Source organism: Mesoplodon mirus (genome assembly GCF_964341445.2).
Source record: "Mesoplodon mirus genome assembly, chromosome: 14".
NCBI classification, from domain to species: Eukaryota; Metazoa; Chordata; class Mammalia; order Artiodactyla; family Ziphiidae; genus Mesoplodon; species Mesoplodon mirus.
The window spans coordinates 79902005-79912078 of record NC_138990.1 but is presented as its reverse complement, the minus strand read 5'-3'; the positions used below and the strand labels follow the sequence as shown (position 1 = coordinate 79912078).

Sequence of the window (10074 nt, the reverse complement as noted above, 5' to 3'; positions counted from 1 at the left end):
TGTATAAGCTGATCTTCCACTTATTTTAGAAACTCACTTTAGTTTCCAAAGATCCAAGATGTGTTTGAGTGAGCAACACTCTGAGAAATGCACACAAGGGTCCTATCTCAGCACTTACATTTGCTAGAGTGTTATTTGTCCTGTGATAACTGACAGGGTCCTTTACCAATGGCCTTACGTCCATTAATCAGGCAAAATAAAAAATATTTCAGCAGAATTTGTTCTATCTTCATGTTCTTTTGACTATCAAATGGAAGACTAGAGGTGAAATTAATAGTACTTATTAAATGGGAAGTCTTCGTCTCTCATACCAGTCTCTCTGACATAAATGTTCTGTGAATTACATCTGAAGAACAGACTACAAAAAATAACTTAATTTAGTAAAATTATCTCAGAGATGTACATACAAGGACATTCTTCTGAAAGTTATCTAGCGATTCCAGAAATTTGGAAAAACTTGCACTATAGGGAATAGTTAAATGATTTATAGTAAATCCCTACAATGAAATGCTATACTGTTATTAAAATTAACGTGGTGAAAGTATTTTTACTTACATGGAAAGAGACTCCACCACTATGGTTAAGTGGGGAAAAAAGAAATTTAAAAGCTAGTATTACAGTATAATAAATTTCTGTTTAAACATTTTTTTCATTATATATGTCTATATTGCATGCAAATAAGTCTGAAAAGATATACACCAAACAGTAGGAGCAGTCATCTCTGGATGGTGGAATTATGGGTAAATTTCATGTTCCAGCTCTTCTTTCTACCACCACCAAGCTGTGTCCTATCAATGCCCAGGACAGAAAGAGAGGGAGCCTGAGCTACAAGCAAAGGACAAAGGGTGCTCACAGATTAACTGACTCCCAGAGGCAGAAGGCTCTGAAGTGGGACCTGAGAATGTGCATTTCTAACTAGTTTCCAGGTAATGCTGAGTCTGCTAGTCCAGGGACCACACTTTGAGTAGCACTGCCCTAGGGTTTTCCTTGACCCCAGCTCTCATTAACCAGTTCCTTCGCACTTACACTGTCTTCTGTTGGTAATTATTAGTGAGTGTGAGTGTGAGTGTGAGTGTGTGTGTGTGTGTGTGTGTGTCCCCTGATTCTTCCACTACAGCTCAGGCTCAGGGAGACTATGGCTCCTGGCCCCAAGCCTTGTGTCTTCCAAACGGCAAGTACTCAATACATGTTTGCTGCAGAAGTTAATGGGAGACTTTCAAGCATGGTGGGAGGGTACTGAGAAAGATCTGTGACATTTACTACTCCTCATGTGGTACCATGGCACCATAAAAAGCTTCACCTACATACGGGCCAGAATCTCCAGGGACAGGCCTAGGAATCTTCACATTACCAGCTCTCCAAGTGATTCTTCTGCTCACTAAAGCTGGAGATCCTGCCCAGGGAATCAGAGGAAAGGGAGGATTCTGTGGCTTGGTCAGGGAAGGTTTTGCATTGAGATTTTGCATTGAGATAACGAAAGCCCCTGGAAAAACATGAGAATGTTTTCAAGGAACTTTGTCACACTTTAACCCATTAACACTTGAGTATAAATTAGTGCCTCCAATTGACACAGAAAAGAGAAAATAGACACAAGGTTGGTATGATTTGATAAAAGAAACTTTTCAAAGGTCTGGTGCAGAGCTAAGAATCAACTTGAGGGCTGGATGCCCGTTTCCAAGGGAGTTGGGGAAGATGCACATCACATTCTTCCCAGAGCTCTTCTTGCCCTCAGGCAGTACAACCCCCAAATAAAGAGATTTTTAAAACAAAGAAAGAAAAGAAGGAAAAAAATGTGTCTGTTTCTACTTCCCAACGATCTTTAAGCAAGCGCCACAGTTAGAGGCCAAGAGGGCACTGGACTTGGAACATTTGGTGGCTCGCCCCTTCCCACGTGCTACTGTTCCCAGCTGTATCTGCTGAGAATGAAAGTGTCGGGATCTTATAAAAGGCATTTTGAGAGGCCACAACACTTCCTCTTCTGACTTCAACATGAGGCCCTCAATTAAGCCGGAACTAATTCTTATGACAAGTTACAAACCACAAGCCAAAATAATGAAAACACTGACACCACTCACACTAGGGGAAGACTTCAGGGAGCTCCCATGACAAAGCCCCCGTTATTCACCCAACTCTCCCGACGGCTCCCAGTGCTGGGCACAGCAGCCTCCCTAAGCCCTGGAGAAAGAGGCAGAAAGCAGAATTTCCACTGTGGCACTGATTCAAGCTTCTAGCAGATGGTTCTGCTGATTTAACCAACTTTTTCATAGAATTTTTTTCTCTCCATCAGGATGAGGCAGAGGGAAGAACACTAGACTCAAAGTCAAAAGTCCTGGGTTCCATACCCCAGTTTGTCAAAAATGGGGTGGCTGGCACAGGTTAGTCCATTTATCTGAGTCCCGCAACGTGCACGTGTTTGTGTGCATGTGGGTGTGTATATATAACAGTAAACTGGTAGCTTCAAAACTGAGATCTGAACACATCTAGTGGGGGGCGGGGGGGGGGACACCTGTCCCTCCAGTTCTCTATTTACAGGCCTTGGTAGGTGTTTCTTTGCTAGAAGAGGAGTTTAGGAGCACAGGTCTGGTAGAAGGAATGAGGATGGTGGAGGGCGATGGTTCCACATCAGCTGGGAGCACTCCACTCTGTCTGGGAGCAACCCTGTCGGCCTGCATGTGGTAGGGAGTGATTTGCCAGCACAATGAAGCCCCAGAGGCAGAATAAGCAAAGCCTGGCTCCTGGGGACTCCAGAAGCAACAGAGCAATCTTTAAGAGGGCGTCGAAGTTCCACAGTTATGCCAAGTAGGGGCTGAGCCCCTTCGGAGTTGGGTCATTCCAATGAACAAGAGGTCCTTCCTACTTGCTGGTGGGCCAGACCTGTGGACGTGTAATGGGCAAGAGAACTCTCCTGCCAACACCACGGGGCCAATGTCAGGCTCACAGTAGGTCATGTACAGGAGAGTAACTTGTAAACTACAAAAGAGATCTAGAGATGTGGGGATGTTCCTTTGTCCTTTGTTTTCTCAATATGAAGACAACACCCAAGAGTTCAAAGAGCTCAGATCCCAGTGGTAGATTGAGCCCTCAGAGGGCCCAGCGTGGTTACATAGAAAAGCATCTTCGGGAATATGGATGAAGGCTCTCTTACTTTCCAAAGGGACCTTAAACTGTTTCTAAGGAGCTGACTTGACCCTCTGTAAATGGTGAATTCAGCCAATTTACCTTTGATACCAGATCTCTCTTCCCAGCTTTACTCCCTCTATCTACATACAGGGTAGTGCCATCTGAATACTCTACAAACACCTTCAAATCAGCATGTTCAAAATTAAATTCATCTCCCTCTATTCACAAATTTTAATGACCATTAAAATACACATCTGTACTTCCTCCAGACTCTTAAGCTCCTTGAGGACAGTGACCAGATCTTACATACCTTTGTATCCCCAGTGGAAAGAACAGGAGATTTCAATAGCAGACAGTGACCAGATCGTACATACCTTTGTATCCCCAGTGGAAAGAACAGGAGATTTCAATAGCAGTTCACTGCATTGAAATAAAGTGTTCAGCATTAGCTATGATAATGCTAGCTGCTATAATAAATGCCAAAATCTCAGGGACTTAATATAATATTTTATTTTGTGTGCACTAGAGACCCTAATATGGGTGTTCCTGACTAGCAGACAGCCTTTTGCATGCTCATTTGGGACCCAGGATAATTCTATTTTGCAGCTCTGCCCTCCTCTAGGGTCTTGAAGTCTCTGCATTCAGCACACTGATGCGGGGTATGTGTGTGAGAGAAAGAGAGAGAGAGAGAGAGAGAGAGAAAGAAAGTGATTAATTGCTTGGAAAAGTCTCCCTTTTACCTATATCATTGACATAACTATTAATAACTCACCTTTTCACTCTCAAAAGTGTCCAAATTTGAAGGATAAACTATATTGTTACTCTACTTATAAACCACCTCACAGATAATCTATGAGCCCACCATAAAGTTTCTCAAGGCTTACATTTTTCTCCATGGCAACTGAGAACCAATCTGAGGGTAAACACTGTAACATAAAGAAGAAAAGGTCAAGAGTGGCATATTCCATTGTACCTGACCACCATTTACTTTGTGGTCAGATACAGATACATTCTTTGAACCTTAAAATTCACTTCAGAGAAATCATAACCTTCCAGAGTATGCCTCCTCTGTGCTGTATCACAGCAGTGCCCTCAACCTGAAGAACTAGTGTCTTATATTCCAGCCTTTGCTGAATCTGCTTTGCAGCAAAGGACTGTCTTCAGAAACGTCAGTTTTCCTTTCCAAAAACAAACAAACAAAAAAGACCTACAATCTGATCTCAAATCCTTTCGTTACAGTATTGAAAACGTGCCCAAGAAGGAAATTAAGAAATTTCTTCCCAATGGTGAATTGCCACCCAACTTTAAAAATAAAAACTTTTAATTCTGAAATTATAATTATACAGACAGGGACCAGCCTGACATTTACTTTTGCTAATAGTCCTACTACATAACACAATAAACAAAGGTGCAAAGAGAATGTTTAAGACTTGAGGGCAAAGAGTTTTCAGGAACCCAAGAGAAGTTCACGAGATAGATATAGAAATACATACCAAGTACCAGAAAGCTAAAAGAAGGAAATAACCTAAAAGCCTTTGTTAGCCTCACTTGTGTAAATTTAGCTGGAGCAACTTGAAATTATACAGGAATCTCTTTGAGAAATAGTCCGCAATTCAACTTCACCAATTCAGACTGATTTGCCATGTCAATTAGTCAGGATGAAAGAGGCTTTGCCAAATGTAGATGATTTCCCCATCTAACACCTTCTCTGGTTGAGCCTTGTAACGATACTGCTAAGAGGAATATCTGATCAAATGCTTAAGCATTAACCATGTGCAAGGAAAGCCATTAAATGATTGAACATTCTGTGAATTAAATTGATTTTCTAGAAAATGAAAACAAAATTGAATCCAAGAAAAAACTATCTTAAAATCGCATTAGACGAGCAAAAACATAAAATATTTTTTCACCGGGGCTATAAAAATTAAATTAGCTAAAAGAGGAAATAAATGCTTTTGTGTTCCAAGCAGTTCCATTTATTAGGACAATAGGTACCTAAGAAGGAACCAAAACTCTGAAAAGAACTGTAATTGTTTTTGAGGATGATGCTTTGTGTAGTGAAAGGAAAGTCAGCTTTTTCTCTAAGTAACTTTCCAGGAAGAGGAGAATCATACTCAGTGGCTGCTCACAAGTGAAGAAAGGAAGGTTACAGGTAACCAGAAGTTCAGAGAAATCCACATTTGACCCCAAAATGGGCCCCCTGCTGAGGAGAGGGTGGGCAGGCTGGCTGCTTCCCCCTCACCCCCTCTCTGTCATATCATCCCTCCCAATCTTTCCATGGGTTCAGTTGCTGCTGTACATTTCTGCTTTTCACATACAGGCTGGTTCAAAATGCTGTTCTGGGCTCAGCTGCCTTTGTCAGCAGACTGAGTCATATCATGCCATGATGTCTATAAGAAAATTTTTGTTGTGCCCAGATCCTAGTTTTATTAGCCAGTAAGTACACCAGCTGCTATAACAAACAGGATCAGATTTCAGAAGCCAGACACAATTTCAAAAGTCCAGGTCCCTCTTTTCCAAATGGTGACTCTGGGATCTGGGCTCTTTCTATCCTCCGATTCTACCATCTTCAAACCAACTGGACGGGAGCAGAGAGCAGGCTCATGGAAGATTGTGCAGAGCTCAGTTACATGATTCCTCTAGATGCACAGGGATCTGGGAAATGTAGCTTTCTTTGTACTCAGGAAAGAGAGGAGAACTGGACACTGGTGAATCCCAGCAATTTCTGCCACCCTGGATCTATTCAGAAAACACCTGTGAATATCTTCTGCACATGAGATACTCTGTCAAGGACTAGGGTAAATGCTGAGCAGCATGCTGCACTTTGGTGATCACAGGCTTGCAAGAGAGAAAAATAGGCACGTTAATGATTACAATATAACATGATCAATGATATTAGCAGAGGGCTGAAGGAACCCCGAAAAGAAGCAAGATCAGGAAAGTTTCAGGGACGTTTGAGCTGAGTCTTGAAGGAGGGTGACAATGGCTAATGCTCTTTAATCATTTTCCACTACCCAGCACTGTTCTAAGTGCTTTTCACGTATTAACTCACTTAATCAGCACTACTCTAAAGCTAGGTAGTGTTATTAGACCAACAGATGAGAAACTGAGGCACAGAGAGGTTGAGTCACTTGCTCAGGGTCTCACTGTTTACTAGTGATGGAGGCAAGGTTTGGACCCAGGCATTCCATCTTCTGAAACGACTCTCAACCAGCAAAGTATGTGGAGAAGCAGCAGGAGTTCACCAAGGAGGAAGGATGAGGCCCCCTCTGCTGACAGGGGCCCTGTATCAGCATTCTGTAAAGTACAGCAGCTTGGGGGAGACACATGCTGTTAAGGTCTCACTACACCCTCACCACCCAAGCCAGGTAGCTATGGGAGTCACGGACAGAGTGACAGCCCAGAACCAGGATCACCACGGCAAGGCTGGGAGGATGTCAGGACACTAGGGAGATGGGCCAGACTGGAGAAGGAACACAGACCTGAATAGTAGACTGTCCTTCTAAGGCAGGGCCAGTAGCCAAGGAAGGTTTCGGGAGAGGGTGATTCATTTAATAAAAAAATTATTAAGATCTTTTTAGGATAGCTCGGAGATAGAAACAACCTAAGTGTCCATCATCGGATGAATGGATAAAGAAGATGTGGCACATATATACAATGGAGTATTACTCAGCCATAAAGAGGAACAAAATTGAGTTATTGGCAGTGAGGTGGATGGACCTAGAGTCTGTCATACAGAGTGAAGTAAGTCAGAAAGAGAAAAACAAATACCGTATGCTAATACATATATATGGAACTTAAGAAAAAAAAAAGTCATGAAGCACCTAGGGGTAAGACAGGAATAAAGACACAGACCTACTAGAGAATGGACTCAAGGATATGGGGAGGGGGAAGGGTAAGCTGTGACAAAGTGAGAGAGTGGCATGGACTTATATATACTACCAAATGTAAAATAGATAGCTAGTGGGAAGAAGCCACATAGCACAGGAAGATCAGCTAGGTGGTTTGTGACCACCTAGAGGGGTGGGATAGGGAGGGTGGGAGGGAGGGAGACGCAAGAGGGAAGAGATATGGGAACATATGTATACGTATAACTGACTCACTTTGTTATAAAGTAGAAACTAACACACCATTGTAAAGCAATTATACTCCAATAAAGATGTTAAAAAAAAAAAAGATCTTATTAGGTTCAACATATATCAATCCAAGTTGAAGTTGACCCACAGCCAGAAGCTGGCAGTAGGGGACAGTGCCCTCTCCCTGTGTGCAGGTGATCCCAGGGCCGTGCAGGCTGTCATTGTTGCAAAGAAGAAAGTGGTAGCCCATACTTGATTTCCTAGGACTTCTGCTTCCCCTGCTGAGTATCCGTGCCATCAGACTCTAACCACTGCCTGGATTCCACTCAGCCCATGTGCACAGCCTCCTCTGTGTAGTAAAAGCGTGCAGTGCTCACCCACACCCAGTCTTGCTCTCCATCCTGGACACACAGGTCTGCACTCCATAGTTCCCTCACAGTTAGGTGGGGCCACGTGACTAGGTGGAGCCAGTGAAATGCGTTTCTGTCTCCTCTGGGACACCAAATAAAGAACTGGTCCCCAGTCCTTTGCCTTGGCAATGCTGGAAGCCACCTGTTGAGACGGCAGCCTAACCAGATAGACGGAATGCTGCCCAGAGCCTCGCCGACCCAACACTGGACTTTATGAAAGCAAGAAATAAGCCTTTTCTGCCTTAACTCCCTGACATTTCTGTGTTTATTTATCAATGTAGCGTAACCTGGCTAGTGTATATATTTCAAGCCTGTGCCCATCACTGGTTTTGTTTCTTCTGTTTCAACCCTAAAACTCATGCCAACCTCACTTCATTATTCAGCCAAGATTAAATCTGCTAAATCTAATCCAGTAGCACGCACATGTGGTTACTTCTTAATCAGTTATTATTTTTCACATTTTTAAAATGAAACTATAAATAAAACTCCTTGATCAACACTTGGAATGTCATTGTCTATGTCAGAATGGCCACAGAGTCTGAGCTATTTCCAAACACATCCTCCTACTCTAAGTGGGAATCTAACAGGATGAACTTTCCAGTAATGAGGCTTGAAAACCTTGCCACCACCAGGAGAAGCAGCGGTCAGGCCAGGAGAAAGGCTGCTAACTTCCTTGCTGAAGTTCTGATTAGCCTTCCTGCAACTAGCCTACTAGTGGAGGGGTTCTTATCTGAACATCTGATTCATGAATCCTTCCTGGCCCTCCTTGCACCCCCGCGCCACACACACACACACACACACACACACACACACAGAGGATATTAGCAAACTGCAACACCAACATTTCCAAAAGAAGCTGTGTTCAGTGCCAGTGTGCCTCAAGTTGTGAGAAAGCAATATTCAAGAATTATTAAAGTATAAATTCAATCAGAATTAGAGAACATCTTTTGGTAAATTCCAATCTGTTTAGTTTACTTCCTTGAAAGGAGATGTATGCACATGTAGAATTCTAGCTTCAACTTGATGTCTACACATTTCAGAAAAAAACCACAGGAAAAAAACTGTCTTTTGCTCTCTTTCCCATCTTGCAAGATGGCGGGTGAAAAGGCTGAGAAGGACACTAAGGAGAAAAAACCTGAAGCCAAAAAGGCTGATGCTGGTGGCAAGGTTAAAAAGGCAAAGCAGATTAAGAAGGGGAAGCCCCACTGCAGCCGAAACCCTGTCCTGGTCAGAGGAAGTGGCAGATATTCCCGATCGGCTATGTATTCCAGAAAGGCCTTGTACAAGAGGAAGTATCAGCAGCTAAATCCAAGGTTGAAAAGAAAAAGAAGGTGAAGGTTCTTGTTACTGTCACAAAACCAGCTGGTGGTGACAAGAATGGTGGTACCTGGGTGGTTAATCTTCACTAAATGCCTAGGTATTATCCTACTGAAGACGTGCCTCGGAAGCTGTTGAGTCACGGCAAAAAAAAAAACCCTTCAGTAAGCATGTGAGAAAACTGCACGCTAGCATCACTCCTGGGACCATTCTGATTATCCTCACTGGGCGCCACAGAGGCAAGAGGGTCATTTTCCTGAAGCAGCTGGGCAGTGGCTTGCTACTTGTGACTGGGCTTCTGTCCCTCAATCGAGTTCCTCTGCGGAGAACACACCCGAAATCTGTCATTGCCACTTCCACCAAAATTGATATCAGTGGTGTGAAAATCCCACAACATCTCACTGATGCTTACTTCAAGAAGAAGAAACTGCATAAGCCCAGGCACCAGGAAGGTGAGATCTTCGACACAGAGATAGAGAAATACGAGATTACAGAGCAGTGGAAGGTTGATCAGAAAGCTGTGGACTCACAAATTCTGAGAAGAATCAAAGCTGTTCCTCAACTCCAGGCCTACCTCCGCTCTGTGTTCGCTCTTACAAACGGAATTTGTCCTCACAAAGTAGTGTTCTAAACTTCTTACAAAGAACCTAATTAAATAATTCGGTCCATTTAAAAAAAAAAAAGAAAAAAATTGTCTTTTGATCTCTAGTACCAGTTGGGCAGTCAGACCCCAGACATAAGCAGACAGGACGGTATGCTTCTCTTCATCAAGGTTACTTTGAGAAACACACAGTAAACTGGGCTTAGCAGCAGAACAAGCTGAGAGAGAACTGGGTTCAAAAACAAAATGCACAAATTGTATAATTGCCTAAAAAGCCACAAAGTTACTTAGCTAAATTTTTAAAGGACTGATATTACTTAAAATGATAATAATCCTCACTTGACTAATTTAAATATTTTTCAAAATACCTGTACAATATTTTATTTTTCAGGGTATACAAATACAAATGGTTCACACTATCCAAGTCAAATGCCTTGAATTCCTCCCACTTCTCCTCATCCCGTTACCTCCTGCGCCTTCTCCCATACCCATTCCCAGAATTTCCTTCTCAGACATGGATGATACAATCTGGAGCTATAGGTACAGATTA

At 42.8% G+C, this 10074-nt stretch overlaps 1 pseudogene across 1 annotated transcript; it reads left to right on the top strand.

Annotated features, from left to right (window-relative positions):
* Positions 1 to 8683: 8683 nt before the first annotated feature.
* LOC309815566 (large ribosomal subunit protein eL6-like) lies at positions 8684 to 9612 on the top strand (annotated as a pseudogene). The gene has a single exon. The product of its transcript is annotated as a large ribosomal subunit protein eL6-like (transcript).
* The last annotated feature ends 462 nt before the right edge of the window (positions 9613 to 10074 follow it).